The sequence below is a fragment of the Anguilla anguilla genome, chromosome 6 (genome assembly GCF_013347855.1).
Source record: "Anguilla anguilla isolate fAngAng1 chromosome 6, fAngAng1.pri, whole genome shotgun sequence".
Lineage (NCBI taxonomy): Eukaryota > Metazoa > Chordata > Actinopteri > Anguilliformes > Anguillidae > Anguilla > Anguilla anguilla.
The window spans coordinates 57,127,129-57,145,187 of NC_049206.1; the positions used below are offsets into that span (position 1 = coordinate 57,127,129).

Sequence of the window (18,059 nt, forward strand, 5' to 3'; positions counted from 1 at the left end):
GCATGTTTTTTTTTTGGCAAAAATGTCTGGATAAACAGCTGTCACAAATGTGATCTCTTTGTGTCTTTGTTGCTGTTGTTGTTGTTAATAAATCTATATTCAGATCAGTGCCAAATTAATACGAGGCTGATTTGAATGGTAATGACAGTTGTGAGCCAAAAGCAAAACGATGTGACAGTGTGTCACAGTGGGTTAATTTGCATAAATACATCACGCAATTTGGCTGACCCGCGGCTATGAAATAATCATATCCTGACGGATGAAAAACTTTCCGTCCGTTTGTTTCCATGAATGAGTAATTATCCGATCTCCCTTCCAAATCGTTTGTTCTAAGATAAAAAGGGGCGAAATTATTCAAACTACGCACAGCTGCAAACCAAACACAGGCTGCTCGCGTGCGTCCTTCCCGTTTGTAAACACGACACGCTGAACTTTGAAACAAAGGTTTCTCGTGATTTCCCCCCCCCCCTAAAATACACAACCAGTTGAACAGACCCCACGGTCTTGACTTTGTATTCACGACAGGGTGGGCTTTTGTGAGTGAGATGTATTAATGCACAGCACGCTGTTATCCGACAGTGCAGAACTGGAAAGGGGCGTTGATATGAGAGTGCGTGAGGGGAGCCGTCGTTTAAGATGATTTCCTTGCATGTTCTGTTACACAGGGGGGTAATGGACACCCCAAAACAGCGATCTGATTTCCTGTGCATGAGAACAGCCGAGAGCCGGTGTTCTTTCCCCATAACGCTGAACGGGCGTGGCTTTTCTTGAAATTAATTTTGGAACTTAACACCCTAAGCATGCGTGCGTGTCAGACTCTGCAGCACCTGTGAGTGCGCTTCTCCATCTGTGTGTGTTTCACTGCTGTTTTCAAGGTAACTGTCATGTGAAGTGTTCTTCTGCTGTGAATTTAGAGAGTTCAGAATAAAGCTTTTTGTGGTAAATGATGAGCGTTTAAGTCACTTCCTCCCTTCAAAACCAATTTTGCGATTCATAAGTACTAACCATTTTACAGAGAGAGGAAGCTAATGAAAGTATATGTCACACAGAACTCTGCTGAATATTATACAGGTTACAGGACACAGCGGCATTTGAGCACTAAGCACCGAAGACAGAAATTCTATTGCTTCTGGCCAGAATTTTTAAATGAATGGGCAAGACCATAACTGGTGTATCAGTGTACCAACCTTATCACTGCCGATCGACAAAATATGATGCTACAGTGCGCCAAAAATGGCAACCCGTAGATCACAGCACACTGCATGAATGTTGCAGAGAGATTAGACTAGACGCCGTTTTGTGATTTTACTGGATTTCTCCATTCTCCACTCTCCATGTCTTACACAGTGATCTCTGTAATTCAGACCGCCACAAAGCAGGAAAGTTTAGGAAATCCTGTAAATTAAAAAGCCCTTACATTTACATCTGAATTACTGTCGCCACCCCTACCCTACTTCTTCCCACAGATCAACCTTCATAAACTATGTATTATACATTATACAATATTTATATCAATAGGAATTCTGTTGGACGACGGTCCGTGTGTAATGTTAATAATGACCCGACATGTCCTTTGTGTAATTAAAAACAGCGTGGGGTTTAATGTGCACTCAGAATATTTGGGTTTGAAGGGATTACTCATCTCTGAATAAATCATGAGGGGAGATTATTCTCTTCAGAAGTCTTCTGAGAGCGTGGAGGGGAAATCTGAGCCCCGTGTGCAGAGTCACACAGAACGGAGCACGGGCCTGAGCTGTGAACAGTCCATCAAACCCCTAACATCCCATCGCATTACGCTGAATTACAAGTGCGCGATAAAACTTTAAAGTTCTCCATTACCGGGGACTGAAATTAGGCCGTATCTAATGACCTAGTGTTTCTGCAAAGCAGAACAGTGGGGAGAAGAACGGCGGGTGCTAAATCTGCGATGTATCATCCCGGGGTCCAATTTTATGAAAATGAATAACATTTTATGCGCGTACAAGTCAGAGCGCTATAAAAATCGCGGCATAAAAGCCAGTCGTTTACTGGATAGCGGCTGGGGGCCCTGTTGTCCTGGGAAACAGCGGATATTTGGGCGGGAAGGTCACCCAGGACACGGGAGTTTCAGGTGGGCGGGGTGTTCACCACCTCAGAGAACACTTGGTACAACCTGGATGAGCGGTCAGCTCACCTGGTTAATCAAAGACCTACAGTCTGTTTACCTGCTTAATAAGGACCTACAGTCAGCACACCTGGTTAATCAGATACCTGTAGTCTGCTGACCTGGTTGCTAAGCAGCTACGCTGTAGGTTGGGGGGGGGGGGGGGGGGGAGAGAGAGAGAGTCTGGGTTGGGGTTTGAACCCCCCTGAAATTCCAGTGCAACTCATGTTTGTTTCTAAGGTTGACCAATGGTATTCAGAAGTCGTCGTAAGCCCTCCAGTGGACACACCCCCCGCCCCCGCCCCCCACCCCTGCCGACTCTCCCTGTCCTCCTTTTCCGAATACAGATTCAGATCATCTTGCTGATTCAGGAAAGTTTTTGAACCCCCCTATCCCCTCAAATGAATTCCTGGCTACGCCACGGGCTGGCTGCGCGTGCAGCCGATGCTAACACCTCTGCGCTCTCCTGAATCGACAAAGATGGCCGCGGTAAAGACCCAGGCTCACAGTCGCCGCATTTTTCTATTCCTAATTAGGAAACAAAGGAACACTGTGGTGATAAAAAGATGCTGCGTAATTATTTACTCTGAGAATGATATATATATATATATTTGTTCACGATGACATATATGTGCACATATATTGGATTTGTGATGCATCCAATTCTCCCTTTCACCTGTAGAGCCATTACGCTCGCGAACAGAGGCAGATATTGCAGCCACTGTGTGCCGTATAGTTTCCAGGAGCCCTATTTCAAAGTGAAAAAACATCAGCTGGCTACACTTTTTTTTTTTACTGATATTTAGCATCTTCTGTGAAATGAACTACGCTTTTTTCCCCCCCATCACGTTTAACGGAAATGGCGCCTCCCGGAACGAAAGGCTGTTTCGTTCGGCGCGTTTCCGCGCTCTCTCTCTCTCTCTCCGTTTGCGCTCTCGTTGTTCTCAACGCGGCTCTTCGTGAAAAGGAAAAGGAAAAGGAAAAGAAGAAGAAAACCCGCGGCACGATGGACAACGCGCTCGGAGGCGAGCGGGACGAAGGCGTGCAGCCGAGCGTCTGAACGGCCGGAATCCACACAAAGGAGTCGGCGTGGGCGAGGAGGCCGCGCGCTTCGCCAGCGTGTTAACGCGGCACGGACACGGGCCTGGATCTAACTCGCGTCTTCCGGTTATAAAGGCTTTCCGCAAACGTGACGCGCTACAAAGGTTTGTGGTTGTGTGTGGGAGGGTGGACCTTGGTTTTGACCCCCCCCCCCCCCGCCCCCCCCAGAGAACCCTCAGGAAGTGTTTCACGTGTAGAGCTTGTGTGTGTCATCGCTGTGCTTATCGTGCAGTCCAGTTTCAGAAATTTGTTTAACTTCATCTTAGCGTGAGCACAACAACAGGGCCGCCGACATGGGGGGGGGGGGAACACCGGGTCAGTTGTCCCGGGCCCTGGGTCAAGGGGGGGGGGGGGGGGGGGGGGGGGGGGCAAAAGGGCCCTCTAACCTTTAAATTATCTGCTGGAATAATCTTGTGAAATCTAAATCCATGGACAACTTCAAAGCCTTAAAGTTGGGAATGATAGCAGGTCTTAGTTTGTTGCTGTATTTCATCTTTTGCGCGTGGGGCGGGGAGGCGGGGAGGGGCTTTTGAGATCATCTTGTCCCGGGCACGAGCAAGACACACGGCTGGCCGGCACAACAACAGTTTTAAATGTATCACAGTCCTTCCACGAAATAAATCTGACAGGAAAGCTGCAGGTATCAAACTCAGATCGCTGTTCAATTAACATTCACATCCAGGCCTAATTGAGTTCAGTCAGAGCCGAACCTGAAAAAATGCAAACGCTGTGTTCCTGCCAACCATCCATTCGAGCAAACGAGGAGCGCGGAATTATACGAAATAATGAGACCTAAAAACCCGCTCGCTTGTGTTCGTTAGCACGCTTTCTGTAAGGCCTCTGACGGTTCCCGGAAGAGCCTTTTCGTCTTCAAACACGCGGCTATTAGCTCCCGTCGCAACCTAGTCCATTGTTCACTGTAGACATTTTAATGCGGAAATCAAATTGTACCGATTGAAACGCGTCGTAATGGGCCGTTAATATTTACGACAGTGATTTAACGACACGCGCACAGCAGGACAGTGTGGATAAACCCGAGGCATTGATTTCAGCGCGTATAGTGATCTAGGCAGAGGCGCCCGTTTACTCGCTGTCATAAAAACGGATTTCCTAGCAGTGCATCAGCATCATCCGCCCGCTCTTCAGTAATGATTTCTTTTCATTAAATATCTCTAAAATGAGAAAAGAAATGCAATACATTCGAGCAGTTTCTTATTGCAAGTTTAATAAGGTCAAATGCACAATATAAGACGGTATAAATATCTTTTCTGAGACAGACTGGAGTCATCATGCCATCAGCAATATGTGATCAGTACAGCAAGGACAAAATTCTTGTTTCTAGTTTTTATCAAAGTAAAAGCGGAATTTCTGCATTCCATGTCCCTGAAAATGGGTAAACCAAGTAATAGGATGTGTCAGTCAAATGTGAAAATGATATTTTACAGCACAATTTTCATATTTCTCACTCTGATGCTGGCGCTGAGTTGTTGTATTAGTACCTTGTATTTCAGGAAAGTGTTTTTTTATTGCTATGTGGGAATGGATTTCATAGCGTGCACACGAACAGAGTGACTGTAGGGTGTTTCATTTTTAGGCTGCATTTGAGGGGGCTTGGCTTCTGTCTGACGGATTAGCGTTGATATGGATAACATTATGGAGAACAAAAAACAAAACAACACCAAAACTGATAGTAGTTATTAAAATGATCGTTTGTTTTGACACATACATGACGCAACTCAGTCACAATAATTGGACATGAAGTTTTGATGTACGAAAAAGGTGTATATCTACTGTATTTCTTTTTTTAATTTGTATTAAGTTTTAATAGTGTTTTAAAAGTGTCGAAAATGTCAATTACAGCACCATCCCATAATATTTTTGAGATGCTATTTTTAACAATGGTATGTTGTCATGTTTCCATATTTTAGATTCTACGCTGTTTTAGACCCCTGAGGCAATATCAGAACGGATGACAGGGAGGATCGAAAGCGTGCGTTGTTAAAATGCATGAGCTAATTCAATCGAAACCGACTTCAGTTCCACAGTTCCGGTCTGCGCCCTGGCAAACCGCAAAATGCGCGAGTATAGCGAGACGCGGCTAATTTGGCAGCGTCTCTCTATGCGGCGACGGCAGGGCTTTTGTTCTGCATTTCCCGCTCCGGAGTCACAGACGCCCCGGTGAGCGCGTTCATCCAGTCTCGCTCTCAGACGAGCCGTTCCACTTGCCAGATAACGAGCTAACGTCCCCATAGAAACACAGCGGAAGTTATCGCGCCGCTGCACGCGCATTCTGTTGACATTTTAAGCACAAAACGGAAGAATTGACTTCTTAAAATTATAAATTAGTCTGTTTATAACGTTAGACACAAGTAATTTATAAAGTAATGTCCCCCCATCCCCTTTAAATCTTTCTATTTATAGTGAATTTCTTCTAGACATTCTGTTCCTTTATGCAGTGGCTGAAATGTTGGTTTATTTCTTTGTTTGCACTGGGGATTATTCATTTAAAACAGTTTTTTTTTAAAGAACAAGAGGATTTAGAAAAACGGATTTGAAATACTGACGAAATAGTTCAAGCAACAATTTCCATTAATTCCATTAAGTCTGTTCTATTTTTGCAACAGGAGCAGCAACAATGAACTGAATGAACCTCTTTCAAGTTGTTTTCATTGGAGTGATTAGGACAGAATACATGAAAGGCAAGCATTTACTAATTAGGACACTAGTGCTAATCATGTATCTGAATCAGAAATGGCCTGAGCGTTGGTGGTCTTAACCAATAGGAATCAGAGGCTGATGCAACAAATACTTATCTGCAGTGCCACAACCTTTAACCCCCCCCCCCCCCCCCCAAAAAAAAAAAAAAAAGCAAGAGAAATGTTGGCTACAGCTCACTGTGTTTCATTACCCATAACACTATTCCGTAACCTCAGACTCAGCATCTAACAACAGTACCAGAAAGAAAATCAATTAACAAAAACATCCTGATGCAGTTACTCAGACCTTTGTTTTTATTTAGACATCCTACAGTAGCCTACACGGGACAAACTGCACTTATTGTTCATCTTTTCGATCGATACACAGACTTGACAGGATCAATGCAGCGTTATTTACATCACCTTGGACAACCGACGGTTGTTGACTTCAAGGCCAGAGACATCTCTCTTTGAAAGCCCCCGGGGTGCGTTCCAGCTGCTTATTATTTTTTAAACTCCTTGCCCCCTTTCCTTGCCTCCTTTCCTAGTACGGAAGGCCAAACGGGGTCAAAAAAAGATGTCAAACTGACGTGTGGAATTGCACGTTGTCGGCACGGGTGCCTTCAAATCGCTCATTTTATTCGTCCTTCGTCTCAGAGGTCCTTGAATGACCCGGAAATCGATCGAGGTGCGCCACCATCTTTGAGGAGAGTCCAACCCCGTTAAATGGTGCTTCAAGGAGCTAAGAGACTCCTGAAGAATTCTTGAGCAAGGAAACACTTTTGGGGAAGTATTTATTCCTCAGTGTGTGACGTCTAACGATTGACCAGTGCATGGTCCACCTCTCCCCATCTGCCACGTCTGTAACTGACGTGGCTTCAAACTGACACTTGAAAGAGCAAAGATGTTCCACTTGCCTTAGTCACTGAATACTCATTGCTCAGTAATCTAATAGACAAATCACAATACTACACAGATCGCATTTATGAAATTACGTTTTTCTTGTGGTCACATTAAATAATAAGACCATCCTTTTTACAAGGATGTGTAGCTCAATTTGTTTAAGAGTATAACATTTCACTCGTTATTTTTTCCGTAACAGTAACTGTATTTTTTTCCGTAAGTGTAATTGACCGCACAGGTTTTACTCCCTTGAGAAAAGCACAGGCAGTTTCTGAAGAATTCCGAAGAGAAGCATTGGACATCCTGTGCTGTATAAACTAAATAAATTGATACTGTTCAGGCTTATGTATGGAAAATGGGCCTAAAAGAGCAATCAAAGTACCCTTCATCAGCTCTCCTGCAAAAAAAGGGCCCCCAGGATCTACTGAATCATCCCCCGGTCCACTGAAAATGCATTTTCCGTGTCAATAATTCATGTTGCCCTCCATCTTGCAAATGACCGCGTCCCCATTGATCCGAGCCGGAAGAATACGGTCTGATATGGATGCAAGCTTGATTAAGCTTTATGCTCTGTAGTCATCTCTCCACCGACGCTGACATGATTAATCTTACACGAGGCCTGACAGCAGATTCACTTTCTGTCCGCCATCACAAATACCAAGTTTCGCGTGAGTTTTGTCGACATTTTGACTGCAGTAAGCTTTTGAAAGCCTTACCGAACGTCTCAATGCTACCGCTTGCTTATTGTGCATTGTGCGGTTGGTGTGTGTGCGTGTGTGTGTGTCAGAGTGAACAAAACAGAAAAACATAATTATGCAATTTGGCATAATTTGCAGATCCTTGCATGCAAGGACACAAGGACAGGGGTCACTGTAAATTACAGGGAAATTAGGGGCTAAGATGGAAGTGTTCTGATTACAATTTTCACATCCTCAAAGTGTGTGTGTGTGTGTGTGTGTGAGTAAGATAGAGAGAGAGAGACAGGGTGAGAGTGAGGGGAGCGATGGAGAGACTTATTTGTCTAAAGAGATACATTTGCTTAGAGAGATAGATAAGACTTAGATAAGTCCGTTTGAATTTAGAAAAGCAACCATAACGGTCGAGCTGAAGAAATGTGAATGGCATTGCGGAATGTAGCTCTGTGTGTACGTGTGTGTGAGTGCGCCTGAGTGCATGTGAGTGCGTGTGAGTGTGTGTGTGTGCGTACATGTGCGTTCGTGCACGTGCGTGCGTGCGTATGTGTATGAGTACGCCTGAGTGCATGTGAGTGCGCGTGAGTGTGTGTGAGGGTGTGCGTGTGCGTGCATGTGCGTTCGTGCACGCGCGTGCGTGCGTATGTGTATGAGTGCGCGTGAATGCACGCGAGTGTGTGTGAGGTATATGCTCCAACCATACACTACACCACCTGACTTCACTGTTTATTTTACCTCCTTGCTCCAGGAAGTAAAGCTCATCAGTGAAATCAGGTGGTGCAGTGTACGGTTGGAGAACACACCTGCAGACACTGCGGCCCGCGGGTCCTGGAGCTAAGCAGCGGATGCGCTCGAACCTCCTCCTCCGCATTGTTAAAAAAAAAAATTCCTCCTCCACCAAACCCCCAGTCCCTCTCAGAAGCAGGTGATAAAGATGCTGCAGAATTCCTGCCGGTCCCCGGACTGTGGGGGCCTGGCCTCCGGCTCTGTTTCATCAGCCTGTTTTTTTTCCAGGAGACAGCACTTTTCCCCCCAGAATAACTCCAATAAAGAGGCATTAACACGCCAGCCTGACAGCGGACATGGCGGGTAAATCGAGGACAACCTCGCCAACGACTGCCTCGACTTCCTTCCCCCCCACTCCCCCCCCCCCCCCGACTCACTCCCCTAGGGGTGGGGGGAACTGGAGCCGCCCCCCCCCCCACCCCCCCTTCCCTCCCTCCCCCCCACAGATGCTGATGCTTTAATAGGGGCCCATCAATCACGCGAATTTAGCGCCAGCGTCGCGCCAAACCGCAGGCGTAGCCACGCTAGTTTATCAGCCTACTTTCAGGCCGGCTCCTTCCCACACACGCAGAAGAAAATAAAAAATAAAAAATAAAAAATGAAATGCATCACTCCATTCGGGATTTTTTTTTTTTTTTTTTTTGGTTTTGTTTTTGGAAAACAGCACCGCAGAGGAGTTTTTTTAAGGTTTGAGGTTGGGGATTATAAATAAACGCTTACGCCCCCTCGGTCGGGACAGGCTCCAGCTGACTTAAGTAGCTCGGGCAGACGCGATTGGGCAGAACCGATCAGGTGGTTTCGTCGGACGCGACGGTACGCCGTCGGCGGTAGTTCACAACAGCTCAACTCGGCGACCTTCGACCGGGCCGTACGGTTCGGCGTCGTGTCCGATCGTCAGGAGCACTAAAATTACGATGAACCGAGGGGGGGTTGCCAAGCCTTTGCGGTCTGGGAAAGCAGCCCGCAGTCCGTCGACCGCAACTGCTGATGCTGTTTTGCCGGGGGGGGGGGGGGGGGGTTTTGCAGCTACTTCAAATGGGGGAGAAATCCCCCCGAGGAAAGGTCAAGCGAAACTTCTCGCCGCCGGACTGAGAAACAGCAGAGTCATCCTCCGCTCCGCACGCTCACCTGCAGCCTGTCTTCCACACCTGTATGGAGCTCCAGCACTGCAGTGGACTATAATGGGTAGTGCGTTGGACAATTAGACCACACATTTCAGGGTTCATCTGTCATTATGTCCTTTTGGCTGGATTATGGTTATATTATACTTTATTGAGCCCCGTGGGGGTAAACTGTCCTCTGCATTTGACCCTCTCCTAGCTACAGTGGGCAGCCACAGTGCAGCACTCTGGGACCAACTCCAGTTCACTCAGGACAACTCATTTATTTAGATTAAGTATTTAAATTAATATATAAGTACTTTTTTTTTTTTTGGTTTGGCGCTGAATGGATCTGCTTCAGCACTTAGGGACCAGGTCCAGTTCTGAGGCCAGAGCCTTGGTCCAGGTGTTCTCCTCTACCTGAGAGGTGATGGTTCGATTAATGCCACCGATTGGCCAGAGATCTGACTCACCTGATTCGTCAGGTTCAGCTCAGTCCCGATTAGAAGGAAAGAACGGAAACCAGCAGTACCACTGGAGTTGAAGGGTTGAATTAACACTGGACATTTTACTGTGCAGCACTTTATTCCTTTAACAATTACAAAAAAAAAAAAAAACTTTGTACAACAGGAGAATTTGTATATAAAGGAAACCACTTTATGAAATAATTCACGCCATCTGAAAAGCTGTAATTACAGTAATGTACAGAGTATGGGGGCGTTGTTCTCAACCATATTCTAGAGAATGTCTGATTACTGCCAATCCCACTAAATTACAGTGAAAGGACCTCCATTTTAAAAGCCAATTGTTATTATTTATAATAATAATATGAATCGAATCTATAGCTCTTATAATTACCTTAAAATTATTTTGAATAATTCCACTGTGTTGGAATGCAATGGATTGGATGCTCCATTGAGTAGATCTGCATCCAAATACACTGTTTCTGTCTGAACCAGGTGCTTTTTTTAGTCTATAAATAGTTGTTCTCCAAGACTTGTGCAGCCGTCCTCCAAGTAGCTAATACGTTCGACGGACTTCCTCCAAACACATCCATCACGCGCTTGTTTTTGGCTGCGAGTTTCGGTTTTTTTTTTCCTTTGTCAGTGCCACGGTGCTTGCTATTGACCGAAAATACGGCTGCGTTCCGTTTCATTAGCCCTACGCGACTGCGGAGCGGAACCGAACAACAGGCTGGCTGGGAGGGAGAGATTGCGCGCGAGGCATCATTTGTTTGACCGTGGAACCTTTTTTGAATCTCAGCGTGTGAGGGCTAGCGAAACGGACGTACCGCCGACACGCGGCGAATGAGCCATTCAGCCGGTTTCGGTCTGACGCAGAGGCGTAGCACAGCGGATACTGCCCAGCGGTTCCACTCCACTGACCTTTGTCAGAACAGCATGGCGAAGCACAGTCTACCTTTTTTTTGTTCAGATCACAGATCGTTTCTTATTGTTCGGATCGCGGAGCACTAAGAGATGATAATAACCCGTCAGGCAGGCATCGATTAGACATGCCTGTTCTGTCTACTCTTGGTGCGGATGAAGATTTATGTTTAAGGTATTGGAAAATCTCATCTGATAGCAAAAGCACTCGTAACACGCATGGTTGTACGCCTTCCTGCAACATCCAAGTAGACACATTGAAAAATGAGTTGGTCTGACTGATTGAAATTCCTGTGATGTGAAAATGCTATATTTATTTTTAAGGGCATACATAGATATTTCTGGCATGATGTTGCTTTAAGAAGGTAATTTGTTCTTCAACAGATGTTTTAAAAAAAAGTCTAAATACGAACAACAGAGAGCTTGTTACTATGGCTGGAACAAAAACCAGCAGCATACACACAGTGGGTCTCCAGGACCAGGGTTGAGAACCACTGTGCAAGAGGGCAAAGGTGTCTTCTCTATGACACAATGATTTTACTACTGCCATCTGCTGGCTACTGAAAGAATAACACAGCCTGGAGCAACAGGAGTAACATCATGGCCTACCTCATTTGGAGTCACATTGTTCTTTTGATCGATTCGTTTGAACTTCACAGCTCCCGGACACAAGGGTCCCAGCCTGACAAAGATCTATAATGACGACTGAACTGGGGGGGGGGGGGACGGGGGGGGGCGGGGGGGCAGCACAGACGCTGCCACAGCCTTTTTATTTTCTGAAGCAGATCCAGGCTATGTGACGGCTAAACCGAAAGAGAAGCTCCAGCCGAAAGTCATTAGTCCACGTGCGGCTCCTCTCCTTTAAAACTGAGTTCAGATTAAACTGAAACAAGGCTCCACACCTTCAGTTAAGTCTGATATATTGTAACTGCGACTTCAGCAATAGAGAAAAGAAATAGAAATAGGCCACCATTATCACACGGTATTCCTCGATTCAAAAGCCAATTCACTGAACTAATGCGAGCCAATGACACATCACTGCAAATGGTATTTTGCAGATAGAGATGAAAAACTTTGGTTTTTCCATCTGAAACACAGGTCACATCAATTAGAGGGTAAGACAGACACATTTGAGCTGAATTCCTCTTTAAATTATTTTTAATAACTGAAGAGGCAATTCAATTCAGAAAATCTGATCAGGACGCAGACATCGGGACAGTTGGGAATGTTGCCATACATAACGAGAACAACAAGTGGAATAGCAGGGGCATAACCAGGACCTAAGATGAACAGTGGTCAAGAGACAAGGCTGGGGTGGGTTGGGGTGGGGATTGGACTGGGGTGGGGGGGGGGGGGTAGTCCTAAATCAATTGCAACCGTTGTTCTCACTAAAAAAATAAAATTAAAAATTGACATTGGAAATGGACATGGAAAAAAATACAAAGGACATGACCTGGGTTGTCCCCAAAGGTAGTTATGGCCCCTGGAGAATAGGTAAACTCCGCACAGAAGCAGACTGCACGTTCAGAGCAGCTCTAAGCCCCGCCCACATAAATCCTGAGTCACGCGAAGGCATTTCACGCTCCTTAGACACTGACAGCGACCCACACGTATAACTTTGATTGAGTGACTCCACTCTACGGCACGACACCGGCCGCACTACTGAACCCGTTCGGCGAGCGCTGAATCTCAAATCATTCGCTCCTCAAACCGGGACACGGAAACAAAAACATGTCACATTTCAACGTTTAATGACTGGCGAGCAATTTATTAATGGCGGGATATTGCTTTCACCGGTCATGCATAATGCATAAAAAGCCGTTATTAACGCAGGGATACAACTCGAGCCTTCAGTTGAAATTCACGTCCAGCGTTGGCCGGAATTACGCGTAATGGGAGTCTGTAAGGAAACGACAGTCAGAAATAAAACCGGTGATTAAACCGATGCCAGAGTGAAGCAGTAGGCTATGTGAGGTGCATTTAAAGACTTTTTTTTCTTCCTTTTTCCCGCCGCCTCTCCACGGCTGAATAACAAACGGCAGCTGCCGTACCTGACATCGCATTTAACGCGGTAATCAGGTGCGCGCCGAGCAGAAAATGATACGGTAAAAAAAAGAAACTAGCGAGAGAGAGAGAGAGCGATCAATCATCTGAAGGCTGCCGAGCTAAAATAAATAAATAATTAGATCATTAAAAAACGGAGAATAGCTCCGCTCACGGTTATTACCCCGAGCGAGTGTGCACGTGCAGATAAGGGTTCGATTTGCTTCGTCACGCCGGTCTTCCGTATTCACTCCTGCATACTGTACGTGGCGCGGGGCGTATACACGGGTGTGACAGATTGGAGTAAGTGACAAATGATAATTCGCAAACGTAGAATCCCTTATTGTTGTGAGATCCATCAGTTTTCTGTGCTACCCTGTCTTGGTTTGTCTTCCTAATAGGCAAACTAAAGGTGAGCCAGCAACAAGCAGAAAATATTTTAAATGACCGATGTACATAGGATAGCATGGTAAAAATAGCATAGCATATTATAGTACAGCATGACATAACATTCAGGATTCAGCTTTCACAAGCAAACTATTTCATAGGGTTTATAACAGGCCAATAGGGAAAAGATTCACAATTATATATAGCATTACCGTGGTGAAATTACTCTTATTGGCATTCTATCGCAGTTTTTTTTACAATGCGTAAATGAAAAAAATAAAAAAACTAATTTGCAGGAAAATGATTGGGCCAAGGGTTAGCCCATTTCTATATGTGACATGATAATTGATAATGAAAATGATGTGAACAAAAAACCTTGGAAATGAAGATTCTTGGGCCAATCTCAGCCACAATCACACAACATTTACAACACATCACGTGTGTGTAAGTGTGCGTTTGTGTGTGTTTGTATGTGTGTGTGTGCGCGAGCGTGTGTGCATGTGTGTGTGCTGTGAGTGCAGTCTTTTAAACCGCTAAAACTCCTTGCATTGATATTTATGCAAATAAGATATGAAATTACCTCAACCAGGGTATGGTCCAGAAAGGCCTAGCCCAAACTCGACAGGTTCACCTGCGGGTCGATCTTCCAGGAACACCTGCTGTAACATTGAGAACTGTTCCACCAAGCATCCGTCCCAGGCAGCAAAAAGCCAATGCAGATGGCTGACCGGAAAAAAAAAGAAGAAATTAAATTAATGCAATTTAAAGTTAATTTAGAATATTTAACCCTGGGCCTTTTTCTCATTATTTGCCGAGCCTAATGGAGATTAATCTGACCCCCATCAGACCGTGAATCTCCACACATTTGCTCAGAGAAACATATGGTCAGCAGAACCTTTATTTGCCCGAATCGTACATCACACAGAGTACGTAAAAAACGTAATTAATGGGCAGACAGACTCGTTCAGATCCACTTGGCAGCTCCCTTTTTGAGGTCGGCCTGGTTCAGCCCCTCATGGGATGCCAGTGCTGGCCCAGCAGGCCTAAGTGTATTTAACCCAGAAGGCTGGCGAGTTTGAATCCTAGGTGAGGCATTGCCTTCCTGCCTTTAAGAATGGCATTTAACCGGAGTTACTTCAATAAACATTCAAATGCATGCATGTCAGTGTAATGTGAGACAATGCAACTGCGTTCCAACTGTAACTAGTGCATGTAACCAGGCACACTGCCAGGGATTTTGGGCCCCATGGAAAGATCTCACATTGGGCCCCACCACCCTAGGCCACCCCATCCCTGCACAATTTTTGGGGGCCCCTGTCAGTCAGGTCCCTTGGACTCATCGTAACCCCCCCCCCCCCCCCATGCGTGTCATACAGAAAGTGTACAACGGTGGGCTGCATTAGCCCGCCGCTACGTGGCCCACCAGAGGTCAGAAGGAACTGCTGGATTTTGTCTGAGCACACAGGAGATATAAGGAACTGTTGTTCAAGTAGGTCCGGCTACCCGCAGTGGTGACTCATCAGTGTGGGATTGATCCTGCAGGAGCCGTTCTAAAAAAATGCGCTCCTAACACTGTGAGAGAAGGGCTCCCACTTTAGGCCTCCTTCCCGAAAACATGTTGTGTCTGGCTCGTCTCCTCAACTGGCGCCGTGTTAAAACTTCCTTTCCTTCCATTACGGAACATTCGGTCCGTAATGAGGAGGAACGTTTTACCGCGACCGATTTGTTTTTTTTTTTTTTTTTTTAAAACCGACGACAGCGAGCGAGTGCGTGAATGGGGTCACACAGCGTACGGAAGCCGTATTAGCTCAATATTATTAGCGCTTCGGTAACCCGGAGAGCCGCGGAGACGTGCTGCTTCTTCACAAAGGAACGGTTAAAATTGCGGTTTCAAAAAAAGAAAAAGAAAAAAAGAGTAAGAATAAGAAGAAAGCGAAATACCAATAACCTCAAACTTGCACGAAAATCACACAGTTTCTCATGCCTGCAAGTGCTTGTTAAGAAAAAAATGAAGCTATTTTCCTCTTCAGAAAAAGCACAAACCAGACACTTGTTCGGCAATTTTGACGGGTCGTATGGCATCAATCACAGCGAGACCAAAGCGTGCTGTGAACATCCCGTAATAAATATAGGGGGCAGAGAGGCGCGTCGAAGCCGAATAACCACACACCGGCTGATGACAGTACGGTTGGAACGGGATGGGTTTGGTGATGTGCAACAGCTCCGTCATCTCAGATTGATAACTTGTCATTTCGCCACTCATACCGAGAAAGAAGTATACGTGTGATTTTATAAATAGCGCGGAAAAAATGTTTTGTTCAAATGTCACACTCTGATGTTTTTGTCAGCCCACCCCGTTTTCTGTTACTTATTCATTTTTTAAAAGAGGAAACATTTCTGTTTTTGTTTTTTAAAACTGGCTTTAATCCATTCCTTGGCATGAACCCATCTGAATGATGAAAAATCAAATAATGACGTGTATTCTCAAGCCTTGACTACAATTCATCATGGATTATCAAATTGTCATTTTGATGAGATTTTATTTTTTCAAAGCAGTGGTGCTTCTGTATTTTTTTTATTTTATTTTATTTTATTTTATTTTTTGGTCTGCATTGCCTGAGGAAAATAACCGCAAAGTCAAACCTTCTTCCACTACCCAACTTTAAAGTGGAGACCTTGCTGAACTCGTATAACTGCTGTAGAGCAGCAGAAGGCCCAGGAGGGCATTGGGCATTGCGCCTTTCCTAAAGCTACACAATAAAACTCTCATTGTTATTTTCTACCCTAGCAGAGTTTATGCAGGGCCAAAATGGCATGAAACTTACTTTATCAGATTTGGATTCACAATGCCAGAGCTGATTTAGCACTGAAACATTGTGTTTTGCCCCTGGGTTACAGAGTCACGGTGGACGATCTGTGGTCTTGCTCTCAGAATGGCGCAGGATAGGCCAGTCAGGGTTGCCAGATCCCCTGGGATTGCACACCCCCCCAGAAAGGGGGAGTTTCAGAGGCCCATCCCACTGGATACTGGATAGGGCAAAAGGAGGAAAGCAATATTTTATTTGATATGCCCCCTTCCCCCACCTCATAATGCATATGGCCCCTGAGTTGATAGCAGAAAAAGAATCAAGTGGGTCTAAATAAAATGTCAAACTTTTCTTAGGGCCCCCGAAAAGTGAGGGTCCACAGGTAGGTCTGCCTACAGGTACCTGTGCTGACTGCGTAAATCTGGGGAAAATCTTGCAGCCGACGGGAAAAAAAACAAAAACATTTTTTTTTCTTCTTCTCTGGATTACACAAATGCGAGGAGCCCAACGACTTCTAATGCATTTTTTTTCTTTACTGCACAGCTTTAGAGACACTAACTCCCAGGTACGCTCAGGGGTTCCGCAAGACTGGAGCCGATTCTTTTCACTCGGTCGCCCTCGACCCGATCGCTGGAGTGAAACCGCATTACATTTCAGATAATCAATGGTATAAAATGAGTCAGTGAAGCCCTTTTCTCATTTTTTTTTTTTTTGAAGGACATTTTCGTTTTTGGATCTTTCTACCTGCGTCGGCTTACAGTGCACACCGGGGACAGTTATTTTTAACTAAAAATGCAGCGGGTAATCATAAAAGGCTGTAACACAGAATGATCCGAATCGCTACTTCTTTTTTTTTCTTTCTTTTTTTTTAAACGATTTCTTGAAAATTACTCGCCCAATGGCGTTTTTCGCCATGAGACGACAAAGCAGGGAGGTCAAACTCAAGCTCGGGTTTTTGTGGTTTTCTCTCAATCGTCAGTCGTTTGAGGCCTTGAGTGAAAAGTCTCTTCAGCCAATCAGTGACTATCGTTTAAGCCTCTACACTCACTATAATCATAATCACTTACACTCACTGTCGCCACAAAAAAAACAGCAATCATAACACTTACGGAAAGAATTCTTAATCTGAGAGAGGTGTCTGCATGATGACAGCCTTGAGGGAGGAGAGAAGGGAAAAAAAAGTCCGGATCGATCTGTATGCACGGGTGTTCCTGGGACACGAAGAAGCACACGTTCTCCGAAAACTGGGTCAGCTCAATTCACCGGAGAGCACAGCATTTTTCTGTCGGAACTGTCTGCCTTTGGCTTGCCTATTGTTGCAGGTTCTTTGACTGCCGTGCCATTTATCCAACAGCAAAAATAAAATAAAAATGTTCCTAGAAGTCACAGCCATTGGCAAAGAACACTGCCCCCCCCCCCCCCACCCCCACCCCTCCCCCATCCTGTCCACCACTTTCGGGATTATGGAGATTCATTCAATTATTCCCCTCCGCCGATTGTGTAGGTATGAAAAATGAAATTGTTTTTATGAAAATGTTTTAAATGTAAATTTGGCAGGCCGACTGTTCAACTCTGGTGATACGAGCGTATCCAATTCCCGCTCCAATTTTGGAAACGGCCAATCAAACCGCAGCCACTTACATGCGTGAACCCCGCAGCCAATTACAGAGAGTAGACATCCGCGGTTGTCCTCTGAAAACGTGCGGTGCTGCCAGCTGTGTTCTTTTCACACCACACACTACAGCCAAGCTGGCACAGAGCAGAGTCATAGGAGAACCTTTCATATGCAACTTTTGACTGCAATCTACAAGCGCCCGATCGACCAGCAGGGGGCGCTAGATGGCAACCCAATGCAAACCCTATGAGACTGAACTCTCCCATTACCTGGGAGACACAATCGCCAATCGCGGGTTTGATCCGAGGCCATGAGGCTCATCCATCTACGCACCATGGAAACGAATGAGCCACCCAGCAGTCCCCACACATTAGATTTTAAATTTTTTTTTTTTTAATTCA

At 45.4% G+C, this 18,059-nt stretch overlaps 1 long non-coding RNA gene across 2 annotated transcripts in view; it reads right to left on the reverse strand.

Moving 5' to 3' along the window:
• LOC118229892 overlaps window positions 1-18,059 on the reverse strand; it is a 77,905-nt gene that overhangs the window by 44,679 nt on the left and 15,167 nt on the right. For both annotated transcript variants that reach the window (XR_004765763.1, XR_004765764.1), the window contains exon 3: window positions 13,817-13,959. This is a non-coding gene — a long non-coding RNA (uncharacterized LOC118229892). The remainder of the gene's footprint in view (window positions 1-13,816; window positions 13,960-18,059) is intronic.